Genomic DNA, 10,192 nt, shown 5'->3' on the forward strand with positions numbered 1-10,192 from the left:
GAGAAGCTGAATTGTGTAGATTACTGGTTAAAAAATACTGAAATAATTTTGTTGTGTTCCAACTTTAAAATCAAATGCTAAACTCTACCCCTGAAAAATTATCAAAAGCACTGGGGTCAGAGGAAACTATCACAGTTCAGGATACCTAGGAATCAGAGTGATGTCACTGAGTAATTGTCCACGTGTCATAACATCACTCATTTGAACAGACAGCATTTGGGTCTGCACAAAAAGGTGACCTCCATGAAGGATGTGACGGCCAACTCATGATTCAAAAAGAAATTCATCAGAATGTTTAAAGAACTGAGGGATACTGGTTCTAAGGTCACATTGGAGAAACTCAAGTTGTTCCTCACAGTGCAAAGGAGATCAATATGCCAGTAGATAAAGGGGGTGATAATATAGTGTGGACCTGGAGGAAAATGTTCTGATGAAAGGTCCCTTCCTGAAATGTCAACTTGCCTCCTCCTCCAATGTTGTCTGGCCTGCTATGTTCCTCCAGCTCCACAGTGTGTTATCTCAGTTTCCAGCATCTGCAGTTCTTGCTATCTCTGATTTGATAAAGGTGTTCAGGTTTAAATCAGGTGGATAAAGAGCAGTTGTTCCTCTTTGCTGATAGTAAAACTGTTTGGTATACAGATTTAAGATATTGGGCAATAGTTACTGGGAAACGTAAGAAAGGAATTTTGTGCTATTTTTATTTTACTCAATACTTCCCTTTAAAGGCCAATAATACCCAGTGCTAAATGAATAAAAAAAAGGCATGCTTAGATCATTTAGTTTGAGTTTCCGATCTGCAAATCCTCTTCTGATGTGCTGTAAAAAAATTACAAATGCCATCTCAGTCAACCTGGGACACAATTTCGGAAGAAGCAACTATTTCCTTGATTTGGAGTGTGCTGTGTAAATGCTCCCCTCCCGACTCCCTGTAAAAGCAGTTTATAAAAACGCCAAGATAACAAGTGTGGAGCTGGACGAACACAGCAGGCCAAGCAGCATCTCAGGAGCACAAAAGCTGACGTTTCGGGCCTCGACCATTCATCAGAGAGGGGGATGGGGAGAGGGTTCTGCAATAAATAGGGAGAGAGGCGGAGGCGGACTGAAGACGGAGTGAAAAGAAGATAGTTGGAGAGGAGAGTATAGGTGGGGAGGTAGGGAGGGGATAAGTCAGTCCAGGGAAGACGTGCAGGTGTTCCCACCTACTAACCTCATCCCGGCTCTTCGACCTGTCCGTCCTCCCTGGACTGACCTATCCCCTCCCTACCTCCCCACCTATACTCTCCTCTCCATCTTCTTTTCTCTCCATCTTCGGGCCACCTCCCCCTATCTCCCTATTTATTCCAGAACCCTCGCCCCATCCCCCTCTCTGATGTAGGGTCTAGGCCCAAAACGTCAGCTTTTGTGCTCCTGAATGCTGCTTGTCATGCTGTGTTCATCCAGCTCCACACGTTGTTATCTTGGATTCTCCAGCATCTGCAGTTCCCATTATCTCTTATAAAAACGCTATCTCTGTCAGTCCAGGAGAGACATTCACAACTTTCTCTCCCCTGGCCCAGGGCAACCGCACATGCGCCTTGATGCCCTCTGCCTCCTACAAAGATGCCTGCCGTTACCCACGGTCTGCCATTGAGAGGGAGCCTCGATTTTAACATTTTATGAAACCGGGACAGATTGCTTCTTTATACGGGATCTGTCACATTCGCAAAGTGTTCAGAAATCCTCCCCGTCTCACTGACCGGTCTATTGCCTCCCCCGTTCCGCCTTATTATTACCTCTTGTGGAGCCGAGGAAAACAGCGACTGCGGCTCAGGTTCACTCCCACCGCGCATGATCTAGACAGTGGGCACTTGGGAACTTACTGAGCCTGCGCAGTGATCAGCAATGATGTGCGCAGCACTCAGAATTCTGGGTTACGTACCCGTCATTGTAAAGATTGAGAGAGAGAGAGATAATGGGAGCTGCAGATGCTGGAGAATTCCAAGATAATAAAATGTGAGGCTGGATGAACACAGCAGGCCAAGCAGCATCTCAGGAGCACAAAAGCTGACGTTTCGGGCCTAGACCCTTCATCCAATAGCTGGATGAAGGGTCTAGGCCCGAAACGTCAGCTTTTGTGCTCCTGAGATGCTGCTTGGCCTATTGTAAATATTGAATTGTATTTGTTGTAATGTGTACAAGCAATCTTTCTCTATACTTCCTACCAGGACAACTGACATACATTTTATAAAGTATAAAACGTGCCTTTTGCATCCCATGGATATAATATTACAAAGTCTGACACTGAGTCACACATTGAGCCTGACACCCAGATGCCGTTCACATTCTGGGTCAGAGGATTGCTTTCTTATTAGAGAGACAAAACTGGTGGTGGCTGAACCTGAGGGACACCACAACTCATGTCAGCAGAGAGGTTGAAAGTAGAAAGTCATGAGTGGTAACCTCAGGCGGTGTGGGATTTCATTCTACACTGTTGGCATCATGTGGGAAACTGGCAAACGGCTCTGAGAAACGGTTTGGCTTTCATAGCAGTCTTCAAAGAGGAAAATGTAGTTTCATGTTGCAGCAAACAGCAATGCTTTCCTTTCCTTTGTTGAAGAAAGTGTTTTTGTTCCACTGATGCCCTCAAACATTGACTACCTGTTTGGATGAGCACTTGAAATGTCAAAGCAGACGATGTGCTGGGCCAATCCCTGGAAACTGGCTTTAGAAGTGAGATCATAAACAAAGTTTCTGGTAAAGCTGAGCAGGTCTGGCAGCATCTGTGGAGGAGAAAACAGAGTTAACGTTTCAGGTCAGGTGACCCTTCCTCCGGTTTTTATTTATAAGTGAGATATTTGATGACTGCATAGATATAATGGGCCGAAGGTTCTTTCTCCGTGGTGTTAGAATCTCACTGACTAATATTTTGCAACTGAACCAAAAGGTCAAAAGCAGTGTCAAGACAGAAAACGTGCAAGCATTGTGCACACCTTCGTTTTTGGGATTCAGCATTGCAACTGTTGTGTTCATGGTTTGATTCCGAAATAGGAATGAGGATTTTATTGTTCCTCTCAAAATTCTTAAAGTGAACGTGAATTCCTGACATGAAAACACATAAAGGGAATAGCTCAGTCAGAATAATAACAGTTTGACATCAGGGATGAAAGCAAACAGGAGGAAGTGCTGAAATCCAATGACTTCAAGTGCTCAAACACAGTACTGCAAAAATAATACTTGCGCCTTATTACAGCATACAGATTTCTTTGAGATTTAATATGTTGGACACAAAAAATGGTTTTCCTTTTGGGCAATCTGCACGAGGGTGCCTAGTATCAGAATGGGGGTTGCACATTTAAGACAGATGAGGAAATGTTTATTCTCTCAAATGATGGTGAATCCATGGAATTCCTTACAGCAGAGGCTTGTCAGATCTGGGTCATTCAGTGTATTCAATGGTGAGATTGGCAGATTTTTAATCAGTAAAGGTATCAAGTGTTATGGGGAAAGGCAAGAAAGTGCAGCTCAGGATTATCATATCAGACACGAGATCAGTAAATGGTGGAACAGACTGAATGGGCTGGATGGTCCGTTTCTGCAACTAAAGTTTATGGTCTTAATACGAGACTGTTAGGTTGACTTGAGTGAAATTTGCCAGGTTAACATGCATGGATCCTCTCCGAGCTCTGAAATGAGGTGAGATGTGCACCGTCAACACACAAACGAGAGTCATTGTGGGTGATTGATCCAGAGTGATTATATATCAGGTTAAACAGTGAAAACCAGTCATCAGAGCCCAGAGATAGTAGGAACTGCCGATGCTTGAGAATCTGAGATAACAAGGTGTGGAGCTGGATAAGCACATCAGACCAAGCAGCATCAGAGGAGCAGGAAATTTGATGTTTCGGGTCTCACCCTTCTTCAGAACCCGAAGCATCAGCTTTCCTGCCTTCAGAACCGACGTAGGGCCTGGCTGCATGAGGCCTACGGTCAGCTCCTACAAACCACCGTGGCCCTTCACTTTTCCTGACGTCCACTCTCTTCTTGTTTTAAACCATTTGCTAACTCTGTTTCCCGACACAGATGCTGCCAGGCCTGCTGAGCTTCCATGTCAATTCCATTTTTGTGTCATATTTCCCCAGTTCTTTGTTTTATTTTAATCTGAGTCACGTCTGGGACTACACGGTTCACCTTCCATCTCCTGAAGGATCAGTTAGAAGTGCTGTCACCATGATTAAATAACACAGCAGAGTGACTATTCCCTGACTAGGAATCAAAGCTGGGCTGGGGAGGGGTGAGGGGCCGAATCCTAGCCACGAGACCACCAGTGAAAGGGGCAGGGGGTGTGGTACATTTCTGCAATGACACTGCTTTTGCTTTTTCATTTGTGACCATTTTCACTGCAGATCAGTTTCTCCATCTGAGTTTTTACAGCGTGGAAAACGACCATTTGGTCCATCATGTCAGCGCAGGTTATCAAACCTTCATCTGTTCTTGCCACAGTATTGAGTGCACTGAGTTTCAATTACCCATCTAAGCTGCAAACACATCGGCACAATTACACTGCGAAGAAACTGTTCACCTGCTTCATGTGTGAGAAGGCATTCACAGCAGTTTCACATTGGAAAGCGGCTGTCTCCCTACTGTGAGTGTGGCAAGGAATTCATGAAGTTATCCCCGCTGCTGACACACCAATGGGCCCACACTGGGAAGACACCATTCACCTGCTCAGAGTGTGGGAAGGATTTCTCCCGGTCATCCTGCCTGTTGAAATACCCACAGGTTCACTCTGAAGAGAGACTCTTTTATTGTGCAGTTCGTGGGAAGTGCTATGAAAGCTCATGGGAACTCATGTACCATCAACATGTTCACACTGAAGGGAGACCATTCATGTGTTCTCTCTGTAGAGCTGGGTTCAGGGCATCATCAACCCTCACTGTGCACCAGCAAATACACACTGGGGAGAGGTCATTCACCTACTCTGCGTATGGGAAACAATTCACTCAGTCATTTCGCTTGAAGAAACGCCAGTGGCTTCAAACGTAACTGCAGTAATTGGGTTTTTCTTTTATTTGTTCGTGTGATCATGGCATCAGAAGCTTAGCAAGCTTTTATCATCAGTTCTAACTGCCCAGCGGATGGTTCAGAATCAAACTAATTATTATAGCTTGGAGTCACATAGAGGTCAGAATAACAATGGTTCCCAGGCCCAATGGCACTGAGTTGATTCTCTGGTCTCTTGTCCTGTTTCTGAAGCAATAGTCAATAAATTGTTGCAGTTGATTTAAAAGTGAAAGACCAAAATGGGCTTTATTCTGATTCAGCATGCCCTGCTGTTTTCTCAGATGTTATTGCCAGTCTCTTGGCCCTCACACCATCACCTGTTCAGGAGGGTGTTACAGGATAGGGGGAATGGTTAACTGCATCTGGTGACTCAAAGTGTCAATTGTCCCAAAAGGGTAACTCTGATTTCTTTCAGAGATGCTGCTGGGCCTGCTCAATTTTTACAGCAATTTCTGTTTTTGTTTCTGATTTCCCTGCATTTGCAGTTTTTTAAAAATGTTTTTCAATATTCAACTTGTCTGTTTCAGAGAAGCCTCATTGATCGGTTTGGTGGGTTTTGGAAATTGAAAGTTAGGCTACAGATCAGGCAATGGTCTCATTGAATGACAGATCAGACTTGAGGGGTTGAATTGTCTCCTCCTGTTCCTATAAAAGTATTCCATCTGCAGCTTGTGGCATTATTTCCCCTCACGACTCACTTCACATCCGTGACTCTTACACTATATGCTATTACTGGCTGACCAAATCTCCTGTGTTTGAACTAATTCTGTTATTATTCAGCGTTCCATCTTCGCCTGCCCGAATGTGACTCTCGTCAGAGAATGTTGTCTCTCCTGCAGAAATTCACCAAAGATCCTCAGGCAGCACATTCCAAACCCATGACCACTTCCATCTGGAAGAACAAGGGCAGCAGATATATGGGAAGATCACCACATCCACGTTCCATTCCAAGTCATTCACCTTCCTGACTAGGAAATATATCACTGTCCCTTCAATGTCACTGGGTCAAACCCCTGGAATTCCCTCCCTAATAGCATTGTGGGTCACCACACAGCAGGAGGACTGCAGCAGTTCAAGAAGGCAGCTCACCACCACCTTCCCAAGAGCAACTTAGGATGGGCGAGAAATGCCGGCCCAGCCAGGGATGCCCACATCCCACACATTAATAACAAAAATATTGTGTGAACAGTCACAACAGGAGGATTCTGGAGTTTCATTCCCCGGAACATAAACAAAGTTGCTGGAAAAGCTCAGCACGTCTGGAAACATCTGTGACCCTTCATCACTCCCTTGGGATCTACCAAACCTGTTTATTATTTCCACTTCCTCTTTCATTCTGGCTCTTTAATTTCTCAATTTCAGTCCACTCGCCTTTTGAGCTCTTCAACAACACCATTTGGGAAAATGAGAGAAAGCTGGAATTAACGCAGGGAACTGGGAATTGGGCGGAAGTACGAGGGGAGGCAAAATCAAAGAAAGCTCCCATTCCAACAACAGAGCTTCTCAAAACACAAAGGCAGCATGAAAGCTTGAGCTGAATGAACATGGTGATGTGTGGGCTGTCATGAGGAAAATGTGACCATGATCACAAATGGTTAAGATCACAGGATCCCAACAGTGCAGAAAGAGGTCATTCAGTGCATCTAGTCTGCACGAGCTCTCTATCCCGCCCTACTCCCATAAACCCCACATTTACCGCAGCTAACCCAACCACGTAAGCTGCACACTCGGGGACAATTTAGTGTGGCCAGTCCACCTAACTTGCATTTTTCAACTGTGGGATGATCACAGTTTAGCTCTAAAGAAGCGAGATTGTGGATTAAATCTCAAAAACAACTCAACTCTGAAACAATTTCATGGTTTTTATTTCCAAAATTAAAATCTGGGGAAAGCTGCAGCCACAGCGATTTCAGTTTCCCTCTGGAGGAAGAGAATTTAAAACTCTGACCCGGGGGCGCTGTGAGCTGACAGAGGCCTGGGTCCAGAAATGTAACAGATTCTGAGCAAGGTGGGGGTGAGACAAGGGCAAAAGGCACACGTCACGGGGGGAAGGCAGGAGAGATTAAATTGCAGAAATGTTATTCGTCCCTCAAGGTTGCAGGGAGTGGAGTTAGGGCTGCAAAAGAAACAAATAAACAAAAGATGTGCCTGGAGCCAGGCATGCAGTGGACCCAGAAACAAATTGAATCAAGAAATGTAAACAAATTGGGGCAGAGTTCACAGTTTGAAATTGTTCATCTCAATGATGAGTCCAGAAATCTGTAAAGCCTGGCTCGTTCTATTCCAGCCAACACACACATGATGGGCCAAGGGTGAACACTGCTGTCCAGCCAACAATACGCACATCACAAAAAATCAATAAAAAAATTGTCTTGCTCTGCGCTGTAATTTTCTGTTACTTTTCTTCTGACATTTGCAGTTTGTTTCTGATGATGGCTATAACCCTAAACTTGAACTGGAGTTTAGTATCTGAGAGAAATGTAAAATAAGTCAGCTTTGCCTCAAACACATTACTGTGGATTGTTGTATTTGTCCTGAGGGTTGACCAGCACCTGGAGCTCAGAAAGGACAATCTCAGGGTGGGGAGTAGGGGGAATCGTGCTCAGCAACAGAGCTTCAGTCGGGGCAAATCCTTCAGGGTCACACTGAGGGTGTCAGATGGCACTTTACTCTTTCATGTCTCTCTTCATTGACAGCCAAGCCACAGTGTGGGTTAATCCTAATGCGTGTAAGAAATGTGTCCCAGCTACTGTCTTCCATGGCTCACAGCTCCTTGACACGGAACAGAATCTCGTTTCCAACTGGGTTTAGTGTCAGAGGAAGTACAAAGGTGAATGCTGGAAACGTGCTTCAAATCAGAGATTAGTGTAAATCAATGATCTGTTCCTGACTGGAAGTGAACCATCAGGCTCAGGTTTAGGTTTCCTCTACATTGGTAAAGATAAAACAGTATTTCGCAGCCGTGCAACACTGAGGCCCAGAGCAGTGGGAGCAGGGGTATGAACATCCTATCCCTGTCTCTGCTGTAACCACACAGAATGCGCCAGGGTGAAGTGAGAGAAGGGTCTGGGTTAGAAATTATATTTCACCAACAGTGATGACACAGGGAGTGTTGACGAAATGTTAGTTTTCATTTTCAATATCGGCACGTAACATGGACATATTGGTCAGGAAAGGATGAAGAGGGGTTATTGCTGGCAATGGGAAGATGTTTTTCTGAAGGAGTCTCGTCTGAGACTTTGTCACTTTTTTATGCTGTCTCCAGGACATGTCTTTTATTCCCACTTTGATATCATTTTCCAACTTGACTACCTTCCGTTCACTTGTCTGATCCAGAGGTAACTGTCAAAAACCAATGTTTCACTTTGTAGGCAGCTTCATATGACAACATTTCTTTTTAAATTCAAAAGCCTTCCATCAGGTTTAATACAATCGAACACAAAACAGCCCTCTTGATTTGCACCTCAATGACATCCCTGTATTCCCTACACCACTGATGCAAGGTGGCAGCAGTCACTGCACTAGGATGGACTGCAGTGGCTCAGCAGTGCTCCTCCAACAGCACCTTCTGAATCTGCAGTCTTTACCATCCAGAGCAGGTCGATATTGAATTAGACCTTTAGTCCTCCGAAAGCTTTTCCAGTCAGAGTATTTAAAAGGTCTCTTGCCAGTGTGAACCCACTGGAGAGGCATAACAACGTAAGAACAGAAGAACTAGGAACAGGAGTAGGCCATCCGGCCCCTTGAGCCTGCCCCGCCATTCAATAATATCATGGGTGATCTTTTGAGACTCAGATTCACTTACCCGCCAACTCACAATAACGCTTCAATCCTTTCCTGTTCAAACATTTATCTGGCCATGCCTTAAAAACACAGTTAGCTAGCTTCAACTGCTTCATTGGGCAGGGAATTCCACAGATTCACGACCCTTTGGGTGAAGAAGTTCCTCCTGACCTCAGTCCTACGTCTGCTTCCCTTTATTTTGAGGCGATGCCCTCTAGTCCTCGTCTCACATGCTAGTGGAAACAACCTCCCTGCCTCCACTTTATCTATTCCCATCATAATCTTATATATTTCTATAAGATCTCTCCTCATTCTTCTGAATTCCAATGAGTATAATCCCAGCCTGCTTAGTCTCTCCTCATAATCCAACCCTCTCAACTCTGGAAACAACCGAGGGAATCTCCTCGCCACCCCCTCCAGCGCTAGTATATCCCTTCTCAAGTAAGGAGACCAAAACTGCACACAATACTCCAGGTGTGGCCTCACCAGGACCCTGTACAGCTGCAGCATCGCCTCCCTGTTTTTAAACACCATCCCTCTAGCAATGGCAGACAAAATTCCCTTTGCCTTTTTAATTACCTGCTGCGCCTGCAATCCCACCTTCAGTGATTCATGCACAAGGACACCCAAGAGCCCCTGTGCAGCAGCATGCTGCAAATTTTACCATTTAAAACATAGCCCATTTTGCTGTTATTCCTAACAAGATGGATGACCTCACATTTATCAACATCGTACTCCATCTGCCAGACCTTTGCCCGCTCACTTAGACTATCTGTATTCGTCTGCAGACATTTTGTGTCTTCTGCATACTTTGTTCTACCACTCACCCGAGTGTCATCCACAAATTTTGACCCACCACACTTAGTCTCCAATTCCAATCATCTTTGTAAATCGTAAACAATTGCTGCCCCAGCACTGACCCCTGAGGCACACCACTAGCCACTGACCGCCAACCAGAAAAACACCCATTTACCCCTACTCTTTGCTTTCTACTGGTCAACTAATCTTCTATCCATGCCGATACATTACCTGTAATACCATTCAACTTTATCTTACACAGCTGCCTTTGGTGTAGCACCTTGTCAAATACCTTCTGGAAATCCAGATACACCACATCCACAGGTTCCCCAATGTACACCATGCATGTAATGCCCACCAGTTTAGTTAAACATGACCTATCCTTCATCAACCCATGCTGGGTGTTCCCAATGGGACAATTCATATCCAGATGTCTTGCTTTTTTTTTCTTTAATGATAGATTCAAGCATTTTCCCCACTACCGAAGTTAAGCTAACTGGCCTAAAACTACCTGTTTTTGTCTACTTCCTTTTGAAAACAGTGGCGTCACATTGGCTGTTTTCCAATCTGC

General features: G+C 44.8%; 1 long non-coding RNA gene across 1 annotated transcript in view; it reads right to left on the minus strand.

The window, feature by feature from the left end:
• Positions 1–1,853, minus strand: part of LOC132208662 (uncharacterized) — a 56,253-nt gene extending 54,400 nt beyond the window's left edge. The window contains exon 1 of the long non-coding RNA XR_009444785.1: positions 1,773–1,853. This is a non-coding gene — a long non-coding RNA (uncharacterized LOC132208662). The remainder of the gene's footprint in view (positions 1–1,772) is intronic.
• Between the last annotated feature and the right edge of the window lie 8,339 nt (positions 1,854–10,192).

This window comes from Stegostoma tigrinum, unplaced genomic scaffold, assembly GCF_030684315.1.
Source record: "Stegostoma tigrinum isolate sSteTig4 unplaced genomic scaffold, sSteTig4.hap1 scaffold_50, whole genome shotgun sequence".
Classification (NCBI taxonomy): domain Eukaryota; kingdom Metazoa; phylum Chordata; class Chondrichthyes; order Orectolobiformes; family Stegostomatidae; genus Stegostoma; species Stegostoma tigrinum.